General features: G+C 34.1%; 1 long non-coding RNA gene across 1 annotated transcript; it reads left to right on the plus strand.

Moving 5' to 3' along the window:
* The first annotated feature begins 669 nt into the window (after positions 1–669).
* LOC138332196 (uncharacterized) lies at positions 670–11,692 on the plus strand. Its single transcript, XR_011209791.1, has 3 exons — positions 670–1,010; positions 4,225–4,813; positions 11,401–11,692. It is a non-coding gene; the product is annotated as an uncharacterized lncRNA (long non-coding RNA).
* The last annotated feature ends 5,556 nt before the right edge of the window (positions 11,693–17,248 follow it).

Here is a 17,248-nt window from a genome sequence, read left to right on the forward strand (position 1 = left end):
ACTTTGGGTCTACCAGTGATAAAGACTAAATATAGCATAGATACGACAAATGTACAGCAATGTCTTTAGTTAACCAACTTTTACATGTTAAGCAATCTAATTCAACAGATATAATTAATGCCGTTAATTAATTCGTACAGATATCAAAATTTGTAAAACATAAACGATAAGACAAACACGGTACAAGATCAAATATAAAGTTAAATAAATAGTGTGTTTACAATACACACTTTGTTTACAATACACACTTTGTTTACAATACACACTTTGTTTACAATACACACTTTGTTTACAATACACACTTTACGTTCATTCTGGGAACATTTTTTTCCTCCAGTGCAGTGAATTTTTATACAAGAAGTCAGTGAATTTGAACAAATTAATATGAAACTGAGAAACACAATTATTTTTAACCCACATCATTTGGGTTTTTACGCGGCGGAAAAATACGGGCAATGGACCCTCTTGCTTCATATCCCCCTTAAAATGTCTTCTGGGGTTGGCATTAATAAAAAAAACTAATATGTGATATCTTGATAAAAAAATTAAAAATGAAATAAAATGGAGGAACTCTTTACAACCACACCACAACTCTCTTTAATAATAAAAGCTTGAAAATATCATTTTTTAGATTGACCTCTGTGTATAATGAACTTACAAGATAAATTTGAAACACACAAAATACCTATCAGTCTTTTATGCAGATTTCTTTGTTTGCAGGTAACTAAGAGCGATGACTCAATAAAGAAAGATCAAATACAACAAATACTTGGGAATGATCACGGAATACTAGGAGTCTCTGACTTGGTGAACGTCTCACATGGACATCCATTTCTGGTCCCTGTCCACCTGACCCTGCCTATTCCACTTCTACATCCTATACCTGAAATCGGAAAACCGTCTTTCTATGTCCTGCATGTAGAGGGCGATGAGGTACGGGAGTTAAAATCAGCAAATGTACAGAGAATAGATGATGACGTCTTTGAGATTATTACAGATTGTTTCAGCTCGTAAGTATTGAAGTGTGTTCATGACATTCCATCAGGTTATTCAACTCAATTCTTTTATTACCTTGAGCCTTTCGGCTCATGGCGTAGATATGTTATTTACCCGACAGTACTTTTGGGAAGTATGGGATATGTGTACTCTTGTAACGCAGATATATTAGAACATTTTCAATAAGAAATTGACAGAAGAGGATTTGAACCCTTTGCAAATCGTCGCTGCAAGCGAAAATTACGTTTTTTATATATATATTGCCTCCATTAGAGTATGAAAAATTATAACCTATGTTACTCAAATAACCTTTCTTTGTCTAATTTCCGATTACAGTTTCCAACTTATCATTTTTAACTCACCTGACCCGAAGGGCCAGTGAGCTTATATCATGCCGCGTCGTCCGTCAACTTTTCATAAAAATCCCTTCTACCCATGAATGGCTGAATGGATTTTTACCAAATTTGGTCGGCAGATTTAAAAGGGACATAAACCTAAATAAACCTTGAAAGTTTGAATAAAATACATTTTTATGACATGCCAAATACCTTACTAAATATTGTAGTAAAATCATTGTACAATTATTTCAAGTATTTTTTTTAATATTCCATACTTCTATATTTTGGAGTGACCCGGTCGAGAAAATATGCTGAGTGAGCATTGAAGTTTAGCGACCTCCCACAGTTCACTGCACAAATGTTATAACGAAAATAAAAAAATATGGCTTACACTTCAAATGTCAACGAACGTAAATTTGAAAAGTGTATGGAAAACGAAAGTTCCTTGTCGAGCCATTGTTCATTATAGCTTCATTTTCATTTTGTGTTTTTTGTAAAAAAATAGAATATGACGGTCAATTTTTTATTATTTGGGGTTGATATTCCCACGTTTTTCTGACGTTTTAGATAACCAATCATTGTAATAAAACCGCCAATAAACATAGGAAAAGCATATCTAAACATTCGGAGCAATTTATATTTGGTTCATGTCCCTTAAAACCATTTCGTACCTTTCGATTTGCATCATTTAATGCATGGAAATAATATTTTCCGATGCCCACTATAAAAAAGAAACGTATATTGTGAAAGCCTTGAGTGATAGGAGAATAAAACATGGCACGGGATGTGATAGACATTTGAAACAGCAGAACACATCGAAAAGTGAACTGTTAAACTGCTGCTGTCAGCATCAGAAAATATGTAATTCTAGCTGACCAAATCTTTAACATAAGAATGATAATGAACACCCCCTGCACTTGCTTTTTCTGCATTCCTTATAATGCCTGTTTTCCTGTTTTCTACCTCATCTTTCCCTTTCCATGTATCTCTCCTTCTCCAAATTGTACATATGTATGTATTTATTAAATTGTTTGACAACGTGTTCCCGGCCTCAAGCATGATTCCTACCCATATTTGAAAACTAAAATTATTAGGAATATCAATTCCAAATAATTAAACTTGTATGAAAACATTTTCTTTAGAGATTAAAGTCTCTTTCTGGTGGTTCTATCGAAGGATAAAGTTGAGTAGAGTATCGATATTTGGTTCGGACCGCGAAGCGGTCCATGAAACTGATATCGATAACCTACTCAACTTTATCCTTCAATAGAACCACCAGAAAGAGACTTTTTAATCCTTATATTTACAGTCTTAACCATTATTTACATAGCTCAAAATTAACCATATTAAGTATTTATTGCATTTAAAACACTAAAATTTACTTACATCGTTTGGCTCCGACAGGCATTTGGAACAGCCACCCGAAGTTGTGGAAATTCCCGCCAATTTATCAATGAACATACAATTAAAATGAGTTCCATCTGATGAAGCATATATCTTTGGGTTTTCCGATATGAAACTATAAATCATTTTATTTATTAGATGTTAAAAACTCCATAGTATAAAACTGCTTTTAAAAATATATTGCGTCGTATGATTACATACTCTTAAGCAATTTACATGTGGCAGGATATTTAACGTAGTTCATCGCGGCGTCTGATTCAAATCGCCTGTGTCAAGGTCGGTGTGATGAACAGAGAGTTTCTTCGATTTTGTGATCACTTGAGTTCTACTTTGATCAGTTCACGTTTGAAATTACTTGAATATTCGCATGTTTAAATGGTTACATGTCATTATTTCCGGATTTTGGAGGTTTTCAAATGAATCAGCATTGTTTCGAGGAACATGTACAAAGTTACAAACACAGGTAGACCCACTTCTGTAAACATTTACTGTACCGCTCTCAGAATGTTAATATCGTAAAGCTATAACTGTAGGATTCTGTTTTAATATATCGAAACACCGAAAATGTTAAGGCCTACTATCGCCGATTAACAGTAGATAGCGGACAGGACTTGTTAGTCACCTGAGGTGAATACAATGGATTGTCGTGCTACAAGTAACATGTCGTTTTGTTTAAACTTATCCAACTCAAAGACTGTTATTGTTCTGGCATCTTCTATCCATTTGCATGCAACGAAAATGTTAAAATTAGAAATAGTATAATAGTCTATATGTTGTAGCGAACAACGCAGCGTCGCCGACACAACATGTAAACATTGCGACGTCATTGGAATGTGCAAAACTGTACATTGTACAACACTGTATTTTTATCTTACGTACGGAAGCATTGCTCAAAGAGATACGGTAGTAACATAAACAATGTAACTTTTCTACATTTGTATTTACACACGTACATATGTATATGTGTTCAAACCTATTTTGATACATGTTCCTCGAATGTACGATCGGTAGGATACTGAAAACACTAACACTGATGCGGACCATCATAAATCCATCCGTGCGGCTCCAAAATGCGCGGGACATACTCAATCTATCGAGAAATAAAGTTGAATAGCCTTTGGTTAAAATCAACGTTCTTTATACTAACAATTCACCACTGACTAAATACAATAAGATACAATTGAGTTATCCCCCTTAAATCAGTAAATACATTTTTACTGTGTTTTACTTAATTCAATTTATATGTATATATATATTAATGCAGAATGAATTTATATATGTATTGTCAAATATCAATTGTAGAGGACATAGATAGGCGTATCCTGATGTCTGATCTTTTGGATGTATACAATGTCAATAAAATATTGTGGAAATTGAAATTATTCCCGATCCCATTGTATATATGGAATACGTTTAAGTCCAACCTGGCTATACTCAGTCAGCGTTACTCTCACCTTGACTGAGTATGAATTCCAATTTATTTCAGATATAACTGTGTAAGAAGTCTATCGGATGTTCCTCCATCATCAGTCATTTCCTTAGTTGAAAGCATTCACTGTTCTGATGACGACCTAAGATGTAATATCTTGGTATTTTTAAAAAGAGAACCAGATGGGAAATTTCGTCTTCGCTCAGAAATAGTGAGCCAATATAAAATAAGAGAAAAGGAAACAGAACGAGCCAATGCCATGGGAATGGATCCTTTGTCTATATGTCAGTCGCCTACGATCAAATTGAAGAATATGGACAGAGTGAGAGTTTCGTTGGGCAATAAGGCGTTAGTGTTTCACAGCAACCCGTCAACTCGATGCATTATATATGACCGCAAAAACCTGGATAACTCCCTCACATACTTGTTCGAAAAAACACAGAATTCGGCACGTATGGCTATGCCTCACTGGAATATAACTTAGACTCAGGCAAACGAGGGCTGCTCCATAGAACAGACTTCTATGTAGATTTAGTTACAGACATAAAGAACCAAACGAAACCAAATATACCATGCACGCCAAGAGATAGTCCCAACGAGGAAAACCCGTCTAGTCCTTCAAGGGATAATGCAGCAGAATATTCAGGTACATATTTAACCGTTTTATGCATCTATGTAAATTATAAGTGATCTTAGATATTCAATAATTACTTCTATTAACTCTAGCATGCGAGTTAGAATTTTTATGAGAAACATTTACATTTTGATGGTAGTCCTGATAACAAACTTATATATTTACATTTTCACTTCGCTCCGCCTCAATGAAACTAGTAAACTCCGATCACTTCATTTCCCAATGAAGATGCTTGGTCACGTGCTGACCTCTGGCCGGCGTGAGAATACATTTTGACATTGTTTACATTTTGACCTACATTGTAGTTTTACGCCGCTTCAGTTTTGAACGAACTTTCTGCGATGTGGCCTATCGTTGTACATTTAGAAACACAGACAGGAATGCTTGATAAAGTGATATTAGAAATTGTCAGTAATATAATATTATAGTCGCCTAGAGATATTTTACACGTATTTTGATGACCCACTGAATTAGGCTCAAGCCCAGGTAAAAAAATGCTGAGCATAGCCTGAACCGGGGATGCTTCAAAGCTCTCTATTTAGGCCTATAAATATATGCACTGCTGACAAGTAAACAAAGCATGAAATTAAAACTAAAAGCATTTATTTGTTTAATGTTTACAGAAATATCTTAATTCAAGCACACGTAAGAAAATTTTAACAATGTTATCTTCAAAAAGTGTAATTTGGGTTAGCGTCACGTTAGGACCGAACGCAGTGAGGTTCACCACTCATCGCATAGCCTAGTAGGCATAATCGAACGCAAATAGTTTAATGTGTACAATATATGTGAAACGGTGTCATACATGTAAGCTTAGAAACGATAGATTCCATGAAAATACGCTCAAATAGCAAACAGGCTAATTTCAGTGACATTAAGCCTAACGAAACGATTCTGTGAGTGTCAAAATCCACGGCATTGGAGGGTCGTTGGAAACCGCCAACATTTCAAATCGATGTTTTCTCTACTTACTTTATATCGAATTTTAATCCCCAAACTCCAGTAGACAGAGAAGTTATCACATTTCAAGAATAACACAGAAGTCTTCCAGTGATCTGCGACTAAGTCCCGCATTTTAACACGTTTTATTGAGCCCCGGAAGCATGATTATTGGACTGCATCACATACTATAGACACAGGGGTTGGATTTCACAACAGGTTTAGTTAATACATATTTAAATGTCAGCTACAAATAATTATCAGACGGAAATACAACATTAAGTTAATTCCATAACAATTATAATTGAGTTTTAAAGGTTTGATTATGTTTAGATACCAACCATTCAGCATTTTCACCACAATCGTCATTTTCTTTGAAACCAGACCCCTGCTCAATCGAGCGACCGGATTACACATTGACTGCACTGCTAGTACTGCGCAGCAATTTTTGTATTTGAAGCTACATAATAATGTTTTATGATAAAATTTAAGCCATTAGTTCTTGAATATAAAAACAATATTTCAAAATCGCCGTTTTTTATCGTAACAACGCACAAAGAATGAAGTTATTTTCGGAACTACATTTTGTGTTGCCTTGGTGACGAGAAGAACTGACTGGCGGCTGTTCCGTAGCTGTACATACATGTACGATAACTGGTACAATGTTGCAAAATTGTATAATAATCTTATACCGAACACATATAATTTGACTTTTTTCAACAGCGGAATTTTTAAATTGGTTAATGTAAATATAAGGATTGATTATCAATTTTGTTGCTTGCATTGACTGATGAAGAAAGTTAATCTCGTGCAAATGTTACATGAACTGCTTCGCAGTTCACTTCATTTGCACGAGATTAACTTTCTTCATCAGTCAATGCAAGCAACAAAATTGACAATCAATCCTTAAATAAATACACAAATTCGCAGTCTATGGGAGTATAAGTGATACCTAAATCTTAACATTCCTGAATGAATATTTTACTCGCCGGAACTAATCTCAACCACACTAATCAAATATGGTCCCTGATCATTGTTGATCATGCTATCGGTAATAGTAGGAGACTAGAACAGAAATTTCTTAAAACTGAAAACTAAATTAGCACATTAAACTATGATTTCATCTTTCAAAAAGAAATTATTGACTACTTTAACGCACTTTCCATGCATTTCGACACATTCTCACGACTGACATAATTTCCAACTTTTCCAACGTTTCCCGATATTTGTGTCGCCCTGCAACGATACTTAGGTATCACTATGTCGGCGTCGGCGGCGTCGGCGGCGTCGACGACGTCGTCGGCGTCGTCGCATCTGGTAAACGGTTTACGTGCGATAAAACATGTCATAAGTATTAATTTCAACCAAATTTGGTATCTCAAATGAGTTCCATGATGGTCAAATTCCGTCAATATTTGCAGGAGTTACGGGACTTTAAAATCGTCAAAACAGGTAAATCCATTGGTTTCCGCTCGATAACTTAAATATCTATCATCCAATTTCAACCAAATTTTATAAATGGTTTAATATTATTGAGATCTCGGAGGAGTTCAATAATGGTTAAAACCCGTCAATATTTGCAAGAATTATGGGACTTTAAAATTGTCAAAACAGATAAATCCATGGTTCCGCTCGATAACTTTAGTATTTATAGTTCGATTTAAACCTTTGGTATATTGCTTTACATCAATGAGATCTTAGATGGGTTCGATACTGGTCAAAATCCATCTATATTTGCAAGAGTTACGGGACTTGATAACTTCACCTATATATAAACAATATTTTCAGCTGTAAATAACTATTTTGTGTAATGCTGTGCAGGCGACACATCCACTTCCATGGAATTCTTGTTTACCGGATAATCATGACAAATGTTCAAACAAAGTTAACATGTTAAACAATGTTATATAGGAATTGCACAATCGCTTAAAACATCTTCAAAAAAACGTATTTTCTGGTTTTGATCAGATTGAAATATTTTGCTTGATGAAGTTTGCTTGAATCATTGATCAAGTAGCTAACGCACGCAATATGACCGTTATGCAAAGACAGACATGAAAACATTGGACAACAGTAACTGCTGATGATGAAAATTTTAAGCATTTTTATCAATTGCAGTCTAACCAATCTACTCCAATGTTGTCAAAAATGTTAATTTCATCACATTCTAAAAGTAAATGCATGATACTTTCTTTTTCTATTTCATAAATTACATTAGTTGCAATTAGTTAAGGGAAAAATCATGTTACAGCCTATATTGGAATCAATGTATTGTAGAGTCCTGTGTTATTCTGAAGACATTTCTATATATTGACTTACAATTTCCTATTCGAAAGATAAGAATTAAAGGCAACTTCAATTCTGTAGTATTGATCTGTATTGATGATTTAATCATATTTATATATATATCCTCATAATCCTTCTTATTTTACAAAAAATATGTATATGATATGGATACTAAGGTTTAAAAAATAAAAGAACTTGTGAATTGCAATTACGAATTGTTGCAGAAAACCTTATTATCGTAAAAAAAATAAGTTATCGTAATTTCGTGCGTCCGTCCGAGATTCTTTTCCTGGCTATAACTCAAACATCGTTCAACGCATCCTTGAAATTTCTGTATATATCAGACAAGTGCCCTAGTGGTGCCTTTCGTTATTGCGGAACTTCCATTTTTGGAATTTATTCCGTTACCATGTAAACTTATGTATTGTCAAAAATACCAAATTGCTGTTTCTTTTTGTTTCTTGGTTAAAAGTCTAAAACCGTTCGACGCAGCCCCACGGAATGTCTGTATATATCAGACAAGTACCCTAATTGTGCCTTTTGTTGTTGCGGACCTTAATTTTTTTTATTCTGTTACCATGGAAACTCAGTCAAAAATACCAAATATCATTTTCTTTTTGTTACCTGCTGTTATATTTTTTTACAATTTTACAATGCTCGCATACATTAAAATTTATACTTGGGTAATTTATACTTGGGTAAGTGTTTCTTTGATCTTAATGTATTTGGGTTTTATTCCAACTGCGGGGGAATACGCCACTCTTTGCGGCTCTTTGTTTCATTACTTTCTTTTGAATTTGAAATAAAAACCTATTAATAATTTACTACAATATCGTGTGAATAGGATCTTTCTTTTATGTCATTCCGGGTAAACTATTAGTAATATACAGGGCATTTTCCTTATGGTTTGGTACGAGGTGTAAGCATGAAATCGTGGATTTTGTGATACAAATATGAAATTTGTTACAATTACCTAATACAAGCTATTTGAGAACGGAACCCCATCCGGATCTTGCTTCTGACGACCATAAAAAAATAAAGCCTACTATCTTGAACACTGAATAAATGTAGAATTATGATGATTGTTTAATACATTTTTTAGTTTTTTTTTTTAGTTACTGAATACAAATATGAACATTAGTAAATGGTAAAATTATTGTTTTTATAATGGTTGTCTTATGAATTTTTAAATAGAGACTGAACAGTGCTTTGATTTAGTTAAAGGTGGCTTGAACGCCATTCGATACAGAAATGTTCAATGTATCGTATTAGCACTTCATGTTAATTTGTTATGTATGTAATATTTACATAAACAAGTCTTCTTTTGCATGTTCGTCGTCAAGTTTGAATTGACATATAACAGTGACACCTTTCAATTTTTACGTTTGAATTATTTTAGAATTTGTTTTTTTAAGGATTAACTGGAACAGATTTTTCATGTTATGTAGATATAACACAAAAAGAGTGTACTCTTAATAAACCGCGAAGCGTTTTATGATGAGAGTGCACTCATTATTTTGTGTTATATCACCATAACATAAACAAAACTATTCAAATCAATACTTATAATTCATTTACTAAAGACAATCTCGTCAATATATTCAAAATCCAATTTGGGATTATTTTGTTCATGAAATCATTACGCTTTCATCTCAGCCAATATAATACTTTGGAACCTATTTCTAAATTACTGTTTTCCGTTATTCCTTTTTTAATTAGATAATTTCTATCTATCTATTTATCCATCTATCTATTTATCTATCCATCTATCTATCTATCTAATTATCTATCTGTCTTTCTTTCTTCCTTCGTGTATTTAAATATATCTTTCAATTGATAAATATTTCAATTTTATACTTTCTTTCATTTTAAGGTGGTTCGATACAGTTAGGCATAACAATTTCCTCTCGTTTAATTTTCTTTAAATTTTGCTCATTGACAGATTGGTTGATAAACTGTTTATTAAGGCTTTTATTTGAAATTTGACCGTGCGGTTTTGGAAATATTGTACTCTCATAAAACCCTACTTTACCGGGTTTTTTTTCTCAAAATACAATTTTACACACATAATTTCAAAGCTTGCTAATTGACTGAAATATTACAAACAACAAAAGATACATATAGCTTCATGTTATATTAGCCTAGCCAAATTCAAAGATCTGACAATATTATTTTTTCTAGTATGTCGAAACTAGATCCTACACCTACCGTACAAACTTTGGTTTTCACCCGGTATCAAGCTTTCGGCAAACCGAACTAAGTACAATATCGACAAATACTTCGTTTATCGACTATACTATCCTGATTTTAACGTTAAAAGGTAAGATATCGTTAGACGGATAATATATAGATCGCTATTCTTCATAATCTTAGTCACAAAAGAGTTTTCATGTGCAGTTCCGAATGCACGCATTGACCCGAGGAGGTCCGAATGAATGGCGCATTCGATCACTGTTCGGAACGTCCTTAAAGCCGCTAATGGCTGTGCCAAGAGGCTTTGTTAAAATAGTTGCGTAATGGATCCATTTTAGATAGATGCGTGCCCATCTGCTGACTTCTGCTATTAATAATATTATATTCTATGTCCCTACTCAGGTATCATGGTATATTGTTTTTATTTTCTAAATGGCATGGGGGCATTCTTCAGCTCAGGCAGTCGTTCAGAATAAATATGAACTGCAGCTAAGAATCACCTAACGTAAGAAAAATATAGCATGGTTTACAAAAAAAAAGTTAACAACGAACAATGTACATTAGGTACAAATAACTGTAGTACATATTATGTATAATAAACTACTGTAAATGTTACATTGTAACTGTAGGCAGGTAACTTTTACACCCCTACATATCTATTAAAACACGATCGATCTCAAAACCTCTATCTTATCATGAATCAGCTCCAATATTTAAAACAAATCATATTTCATCTCCATTTCACGGAAAAGAATATTTCATTTACCTATAATTGCAACAAGTTTGTACTTACGTGTATACCCCGCCGTACAAGTTTGTGGCTACGTGTACGTGTAACAATCAACTGGAAGTGATGACGTAGTTCACTTAAAAACAGGGGGTTTCATCTACACATAGTCTCATATCGCATAACAGCTTAAATTTTTAGATTCCATCGGTATGCATAAATATAACAATTTGATAAATTGATTTAAAATCCTAATTTAAAGTATCAATAAATTTGTAGTACATTAGAGATATGTATTTTTAAGTAGACACAACTGTAATCTATATCTAAAAACTAGACAGCCAGTATAACCTATTTCATTTTATTATAGCACTTCTTGGTAAAGTTGATTAGAGCAAAACTAGGCATTATGCGAAATGATTATGTTAAAAGTAAGTGTGTATTCGTTTTGCAGTCGTTTACTCGGAGGCAAGCATGATGAGACTTGCAAGGAAAATTCCCGTGGGACAATACACAGAATTCGCTGTTTTCTTAGGTATACCCACAGAGGAGGCTGATAGACTGGCTTCTAATCACGGGGAAAGACTTAAGATGTTCAGACTACTGTTATACTGGCTTCAGAATGAAAACATTGACCCTAAACAAAGACTGGACAAACTAGTGAATGCATTGAAAGAAATAGGCCAAATGGTCTTGGCAGAAAAGATGGAATATACATTCAACAACAGAGCACAATTTGAATCCTAAACAACAACAGAGCACAATTTGAATCCTAAACAAATGTTGGGTTGTGAAAGGCGAGATAAAAGAAAGCGATTATCTTTAACCATGTTGATACGAATGATTCTCGGGATCAGCAGCATATCATATGCTTATCGACCATCATATTAACCTTGTAGAATTCTGGACTTTCAGATTATCTACTCCAAATTTCGTTGAAGTTGCAATGATGATGCGATGACGGATTGACCACTAAGATTTGTTTGGTGTTTAGCGAATGACTGCAGCCTCTCGTAGGCCAAATGATAGTGTTTATGAAATTAAACATTAGTATATATGATCAATGGGTCAAAATCATAATTTTTAATAATTTATCTTCCTTATCCATATATCTGTCATCATCGCAACACACAATTTATCGTATGTTTGCATGGGTGTTGCTTTCAGATTACGTTTGCCGTTTTAGTTTGCTAATGTGTTTGTTATCTAAAAATATAAGTTTAAAATGTTATTCTACCGAGAAGTATCTTGTTAAGAAAACTGCTTATTTTCTTGATGAATAATGAAAAGGTAAAAAATATGTCATCAACTAGGGTGGCCTATTTCTGGTGTAGTGTTATATTAGGTCATGTTACTGTAACTTGAATTGCCGAGATAATTTTGTTGACCAGACCAGTTATAAGATGACTAGTTGAGGTATTTCAATAGACTAGACAAATAGAGTTATAAAATAGTTGTGAACCTAAAAATTTTGGGTAGTAGATTTATATTATTTTGGTTGGCAATCATGACACTTTTCATAATAAGGAAACTAAACTTTCGAGATGTAATTTTCTAAAAAAAAACTCGGCTTGTCCGCATACTTCTATTTCTAAATCCACAATTCTTATTGAAATCCAACTTATCTAATTTAGATATTGTAATTTTAACAATACTATTTTTTTCAATTTTGTAGGAAGTGGGTCATGAATCTTGATTTTATTTTTAATTCAGTGTTTGGTCCTTTATAGTTCCGAAGATTTTGTCTGATTGTGAACATGTGGTTTTGCTGGTTTTTTTCTTAGAAGTTAAGTTAAATTGTCGTTTGATTTAATTATTGATGTTCTTTTCTTTGTACGTTCCTCACCCGGAGAGATTATGACTACGTTTTGGTTTGTTTTTGGATTCATTATATAATGTTTTGTATTTCTGGTTGTTCTACACGTAGTTGGTTCTTTCAATGTTGTTAGGATTATTTCAGTTAGTGATTTCTCCTCAACTGAAAAAGTGATTGGTTTTTGCTTTGTTGCTGGAAGTTGGTGTTTGCTACTCAGCTGGGAGTTGGTGTTTACTACTCAGCTGGGAGTTGGTGTTTTACTACTCAGCTGGGAGTTGGTCTTTGCTACTCAGCTGGGAATTGGTGTTTAGTAAACACCTGGGAGTTGGTGTTTGCTACTCAGCTGGGAGTTGGTGTTTAGTACTCAGCTGGGAGTTGGTGTTTGCTACTCAGCTGGGAGTTGGTGTTTACTACTCAGCTGGGAGTTGGTGTTTACTACTTTGCTCTAGCAGGTTCTTCAGACAACTGCTTTGTGACAGGCAATGTTGGCGTGGTAATTATTAGTGACTTTTTTTCAATTTGTGACATTTCTTCCGAACTACTTCTTGGAATGTCTAGAATTTCTAACCCTATACATAATTCTTATTTTTGTGTAGTATATAATGCATTGATTAGGTTTTTTTTTCAGGTTTAATGCAAATACAAATAGTGATCCAAAAGAGTTAATGATTTAGTTTTCCGAATATGTGATAATTTTGCTTGTATATTGTCTCCAAAATGTAATTTTTACACCTTGTAGAAATTCGAAATTTTACATTATTATTTCAAAAGTTTCACATAAAACATATATGTAACGACATTGTTTGTGATATCAATTGTATTTTTGCTTTAAATTTTCTTAAAGATTCACTGTGATGGAAACATTAAGCATCCAAGTTCGAAATCCTAACCCAGTGTCAATGTTTTAAAGATTATCGTATATTTAGGTATGCGTAAAAACCACAATATTGTAGTGGTGCATATAGTCTATGACCAGGATTTTTAATTTTATGTCTTCTTTAGAAAGAACATTTCCTTTCTTTATTTGATGACTTCTTTAGAAAGAACAACTCCTTTCTTTCAATCACCATTAGAAAATAATAATCAGATTTGTTGTATGATGCGTTGGATCTGTTAAAATAGTAAAAACGTGGAAATATACTGGTTTTGTCATTTCAGTCATTTTCAGACAGTTAACTAATCCGAAAAATACTGCTTCAGCTTTTTTTGTATAGTCAAAACATTGAAATTCCTGCACAATCAAACTATGTGTCAAATGGCTTTCTCCCATACTTGTCAGGGTTATCCCGCGGTTGCTAGGGAAAAGATAACTCTGTCTTCTACCAGGGTAGAGAAAAGACAGCTCTCACGCGCTAGACAGTGTCGTCATCAATACAAGCGGCCACCATTTTTACGCACAGCGACGTTCATATCAACTGAATTTTTACCATTTCTCATAAAGTATGAGAGAAAAAGAATCAAACATGGGCCTGTCAGGTGGACAGGGATATCTCAACCCTCGTGAAAGATTTTGACCATAAACCCTCGGCAAGCCTCGGGTTGACTAGCCAAAATCTTTCACTCGGGTTGGGATATCCCTGTCCAACTGAGAGGCCCATGTAAGATTTTATTTATCTTTGATTCTTTGATTCACAATAGTTCTAATTCACCCATGCCATCGTTTTATTTATATTCCAATGTATACCATGGTAGGAACACCTCTTTCCAAACATGTATATAAGAAAAAAAGTCATAGTTGGTCATAGGAAAAGTTTGTCTTCTCAGCAGGGAGGATCCTTAATACGTCAATGCGTTTTCATATTTACATGTATCAGTGTATGATCATTATTGATGAATAACTATCATTCTGTCTTAATCGTAAAAAATTCTATATCAACATTTAATGTAAAGTCCGTATTTGTAATCAATTATTTCACGAAATAAACAGTTATAAAAAACAACAAATTGACTCGTTTGTTATCGATGAGTCAAGCATTGAGGTGATGGATCCTAACTTACCAGATCTAAGATACATATCAAATACTGTATATGGAGGTTTGAGTTGCCATCATCTTATTTTTGCTATTTTCGCCATATCGTAGCATAGAGAAATTTGAAATGACCAAATTTAATTGAGCGGGAATAAGTTTATATAAGCAGACATCCCATAATGTAACAGGATGCAGGATGTACGATAATTTTTACTAATACCTGCCCCTGCCAGGGATCGAACTCGGGACCTCTGGATTACAAGTCTGACGCTCAACTGATCTAGCTAAAAAGAGAAGGTCTCTCTAGCCGATCAATATATTGCAGCTAGTATTGACCAGGGTTACAGGTATACGTAATCCATCTGCCTCCATTACTTAATTTTCGTTATTGTATGAATTAATCAAATCAGTTTTAAAACCAGTAACTAATCTCATCATCGATCGAATAAAAGAAAAGAAATCCTGGCGGTGACACAGTGGTCGGAGTCAGTTCAATCGCATATCTGCTTCTATACATCAACGTTACAAAACGTGAACATCTATCACCAGAAAGAAAAATGTTGTGTTAGTATTATTTTGGACTGAGAAGGCCCTATAGTGGCTGAATATATATTCCATAGATATGATTTTTATTTTACTTTGAATTTATTTTGGCCTTTTATTTCGGATTATTAATATACTAGCTTTATACCGTTTTTACCTCATTATGAAAGAAAAAATCTGATGATTAATTACTCAAGGATTAGTTGGCAATTGTGTTGCTTGCATTTCAACTTTCCGGATATAGACTGGAAATTACAAAACGCTAAAGGAGAAAACTTGTCATCGCAAGAACATATGTTTTTAGACTGTGTACAGGATTTATTTCTTTATCAACACGTTCCGGAGCCAACAAGATGGAGAGTGGTGATAATCCACACATTTTGGATCTGTTATTAACAAATGAAGAAAATATGGTAACTGATTTGAGGTACAGAAGCCCGCTTGGAAAATGTGACCACTGTGTGTTACGGTTCGAATTTATATGCCATACAAAACCTACACAAGAATCCAAAAAGAGGAAATGCTACGACAAGGCAAATTTTATAAGAGCCAATGAGGAACTGTCACATATTGATTGGACTGCATATCTGTCTAATACAGATGTAAATACAAAATGGTTTTTAATGCGAAATATTTTAAAGGACATTAAAGATAAATATGTACCAACGAAAACTTTTAAACCAGGAAAAATGAAGCAACATATCATTCCGTTGAATACCGAAACTAAAGAGAAAATAAAACTCAAGAACTCTTTGGCGCGGAAAGCGATTAAAACTAAAGATCCCGATACTCAAAGAGATTACAGACGAGCTTCAAATGCCGTAAGAAAACGAACGCGATTTTTACGTAAGAAACTAGAGTGTTAATTAGCCAAGAGGTCGAAGGAAAACCCGAAATTAATCTGGCAATATATAAATAGAAAGTCAAAAACTAAATCTGCTATAGGTGATCTTCACACGGATTACAACAACGAAACATCAGCGAAAACTGACAGAGATTGTATAAAAGCTGAAATTGTTTCACAGTTTTTCTGTAGTGTATTTGTGTCAGAGCCCAATGGTGATATTGCGGAAATTCCACAAAAAAGAATCAGAACAGAGATGGGAAACTTGATATTTACAAATGAAGAAACACAGAAAGCATTATTAAATCTCAATGTTAATAAATCCCCGGGACCAGACGGAGTACACCCACGACTTCTCAAAGAATTGGCAAATACAATTGCATTGCCATTAACAATACTATATAATCAGTCTATAGAAACGGGAAAGGTACCAACAGGATGGAAAGAGGCGCATGTATGTGTAATCTACAAAAAAGGGAACAAATCAATCGCTGGAAATTACAGGCCCGTCAGTCTTAAGTCAGTTGTGTGCAAAATAATGGAAACGCTAGTTCGACAACACTTGGTAAATCATATGAAAGCCAACTCCTTGTTCAGTAAGAAGCAATATGGTTTTATATCGGGAAGATCAACAACTCACATCGTCACATCTGGAGTTCCACAAGGGTCTGTAATAGGTCCGATATTGTTTGTTGTATACATAAATGACCTCCCGGATACTCTGCACTCTGAGACATACCTGTTCGTGGATGACACGAAAATATTCAGAGTTATCACTGAAGAAAATGATAAAACCATTCTACAAGAAGATCTCCATAATATGGTAGCATGGTGTGATACATGGCTCTTGAAACTGCATCCTGGGAAATGTGTACACATGCACTTAGGAAGGACATTGTTAACGATTGCACGTACTACCTTGCTGATACAAACTTAAAGAAATCACAAGTGGAAAAAGACTTAGGAGTAATGATCGATAGCAGCCTCGAATTCGAAAACCATATATTTGAAAAAAATCAAAAGAGCAAATATGATGATGGCAATAATACGAAGAGCATTCATAAATTTGGACAAAGAACCTTTATATTATTATATAAATCGTTAGTGAGAACTCATCTTGATTTCGCAT

This window comes from Argopecten irradians, chromosome 9 (assembly GCF_041381155.1).
Source record: "Argopecten irradians isolate NY chromosome 9, Ai_NY, whole genome shotgun sequence".
Lineage (NCBI taxonomy): Eukaryota > Metazoa > Mollusca > Bivalvia > Pectinida > Pectinidae > Argopecten > Argopecten irradians.